The sequence below is a fragment of the Podarcis cretensis genome (assembly GCF_951804945.1).
Source record: "Podarcis cretensis genome assembly, chromosome: 7".
Taxonomy (NCBI): domain Eukaryota; kingdom Metazoa; phylum Chordata; class Lepidosauria; order Squamata; family Lacertidae; genus Podarcis; species Podarcis cretensis.
In genome coordinates, this window is record NC_137176.1 from 31,629,700 (window position 1) to 31,632,897 (window position 3,198).

At 44.7% G+C, this 3,198-nt stretch overlaps 1 pseudogene across 1 annotated transcript; it reads right to left on the bottom strand.

The window, feature by feature from the left end:
* Positions 1-2,451: 2,451 nt before the first annotated feature.
* LOC307219815 (protein S100-A6 pseudogene) lies at positions 2,452-2,879 on the bottom strand (annotated as a pseudogene). The gene has a single exon. The product of its transcript is annotated as a protein S100-A6 pseudogene (transcript).
* Positions 2,880-3,198: the final 319 nt, after the last annotated feature.

Below are 3,198 nucleotides of genomic sequence, written 5' to 3' on the forward strand. Positions count from 1 at the left end.
TACGCTGCACTCTCCTAAGAGTAAATCCCATTGTACTCAGTGAAGCTTGCTTCTGAGCAGACAAATATTTTTCAGTTATGTTGTACTTCCCCTTGGTTGGGCTATAGTGTTTTTATTTTGCCTCCTTATGATTTCAGGCTAATTTCTGTGTTGGTCTGTTTTTGTACTGATTAAAAAAAAAAATCTACTGTAGTTATATTTTAATTGTTTCTGAATTGTGAAGAACCAAGAAGCTATTGTTGATTGGGTGGTATATGTGTGTTTGTACATTTTTGTTTTGTGTGTTATTTTCTTTTTATTTGGTTCACAATTGATTTCACTTATATTTTACCCTGCTGTTAAGTCACTTTGAAACTTTTGTTTGTATAATAGGTAAAGGTAAAGGGACCCCTGACCATTAGGTCCAGTCGTGGATGACTCTGGGGTTGAGGCGCTCATCTCACTTTACTGGCCGAGGGAGCTGGCGTACAGCTTCTGGGTCATGTGGCCAGCATGACTAAGCCGCTTCTGGCGAATCAGAGCAGTGCAAGGAAATGTCCTTTACGTTCCCGCAGGAGCGATACCTATTTATCTACTTGCACTTTGACGTGCTTTCAAACTGCTAGGTTGGCAGGAGCAGGGACCGAGCAACGGGAGCTCACCCCATCGTGGGGATTCGAACCACCGACCTTCTGACCGGCAAGCCCTAGGCTCTGTGGTTTAACCCACAGCGCCACCCGCTGTGTATAATACACACACCCTAAATCTGGGGTCCTAATGTGGTGCTGGTGGGTACCGTGGCACTCTCAGACACCAGTCAGAGCCCCTCTCATTTATTTTTTCAATTAGTGGTTTTGGCTCTCTCTTTTTTTACAAGTTGTTCTTTTTTGTAGGAGAAGGAGTTACTGGCTTTTTTGAGTGTGTTTAATTTACAGTGGTGCCCCGCAAGACGAACGCCTCGCAAGACGGAAAACCCGCTAGACGAAAGGGTTTTCCATTTTGGAAGCGCTTCGCAAAACAAATTTCCCTATGGGCTTGCTTCGCAAGACGAAATGTCTTGCGAGTTTTTCCGACTTTTTTTTCCTCCCCCCCCCTTTTTCTAAGCCTCTAAGCCGCTTATCAGATGATCCAATAAGCCGCTAATAGCGCTAATCCGCTAAGACGTCAATGGGCTTGCTTCGCAAGACGATAAAACCGCTAGAAGAAGAGAATCGCGGAACGGATTCTTTTCGTCTTGCGAGGCACCACTGTATTTTGGGGTAGTTGTAGGTGTAGTTGTAGGTCTGTTTGGAATTGGTGGTTTCTGCGCATCTCAAATTTTTCTTCTGTAAAATTGATATTTTGTGGTGTCTACCACAGTTTCTTAGATTTCCAGATGTGCTCCTTGGGCCCAGAAATGTTGGGAACCCTTTCCGTAAATAAGTCATTGAATAGGATTGCACTGTTAGTATGTGACCCCATAATGCAGACAGTGAACTGCCTTAAATGCTAATGCTATTGTACTGATAGAGTTCAGGTAACTGGAACAGAGGTTATCCCCTTCTGTTCCAACCTCAGCACAGAGATGGCGTACACGTGTAGTCTGCATAGAACAGGCTTCCTCAACCTCTGCCCACCAGATGTTTTTGGCCTACAACTCCCATGATCCCTAGCTAGCAGGTCAGGGATGCTGGAAATTGTAGTCTCAAAACATCTGGAGGGCCAAGGTTGAGGAAGCGTGGCATAGAAAGTGAATGCTGTGTCCTGGCTTTAAAAATTAAGAGTAAGTGCTGTCCTGATTACAAATTAATTTCAGTACTTTGTAGGTTCCAATGTAATTCTCATTTCCTGCAGCTTTCACACAGGAAATTGTTCAGTGTAAGTAACTGTGAGTTGGACAAAGGCTTTTGATATTGTAAAGGGACCTCACTCTAGTCTTCAATAATTTTTTACCTACAAAAATAATTTGTCAGCATAATGGGTACTGTGTCAACCCTATGGGTGTCACCTAGTAGGCACTTCATAATCCTGCCAATGTAATGATTAAAATGTACTAGAAAATTGAATCAATCCATCAGTAGTACTCTATTCCTAGTGAGACTTGCAGTTCTTTATATTCACAAAATGCTTCTTTCTTCAATTTGTGCTGGAACCTCATACCCAATAATTGGAACTGTACAGATAGGGATGTATGAAGGCAGTGGATGTGAACAGGCTGGAAGTGAAGTTTTGCAGCAGATTCTGGACATGTAACCTGTCACTCATGACTGCATAAAGAGGAGAGGTGCTGGTGGGGAGAGAAAGCCCCAAAGGGGACAGGGCAGGAACAGTTCATCAGAAGAAGAGGACAGGAAGGAGGGAGAGCCATCAGCAGAAATCCAGATTTTGGGAGCCTGGTCACTAACCAGCACTGGAGCAAAGGCAAGGAAGGTGATAAGGTGGAGGCTTAGGGGATCCCCAAGAAGGTATTAGTATATATACTGTATATATATATTTACAAAACTTAAATTTTATTGGACGTGAAACCACCTACAGAGGTATAATCCCGAACCACGACACCTCGCCCCACCGGGGTGTACATTTACGAACTCAAACCTTCATTGTAAATCATTGCCAGGGCACCAAGGAAAGTGACGTATTCCTGGAAGTTCACCACTTGGTCCCCATTGCGGTCCACATCTTTCATTAATGCCTGTATCTCTGCTTCCTGCAGTTTCAGTCCAATGGTGAGCTCCTTCTGTATCAGCTCCTTCAATTCCTTCTTGCTTAGGGTGTTCTTATCGCCATCCTTGCTGGCGTATTTGTGGAAGATGACAACCAGCACACCAGTAGCTTGGTCAAGAGGTGCTGCCATGGTGAGAGATCAGAAGCAAGATGGTCCAGTGCTGAGTGGCAGGAAGTGATGGGGAACGTGGTCAGGTCTTAGTATTGTTGAGAAATCCCCCTACACCTATACTTATAGCTCCCTGGAGGATCCCTATGATGAGTCGGGCCCTAAACTCTGCTGAAAGAGGTAAGGACCCTTCATGCCTTCTCTGAAGAGGTTAGTTGGGGCTCTGTAAGCTTTCCTCTTCATTGTGAACCCCGTATCTCAGGCATAGAAGCCAGCTCCTAGGGGCCAAGGTCCCTTAGCCTCCTCATAAAATATTTGCCCCCCTCAAGTTGATGGGCATTGTCATTCAGATGGTGTGTGTGTGCTGTGTCATGTGATCAATTGTGCAGGGCATACCTGGGCTTCCC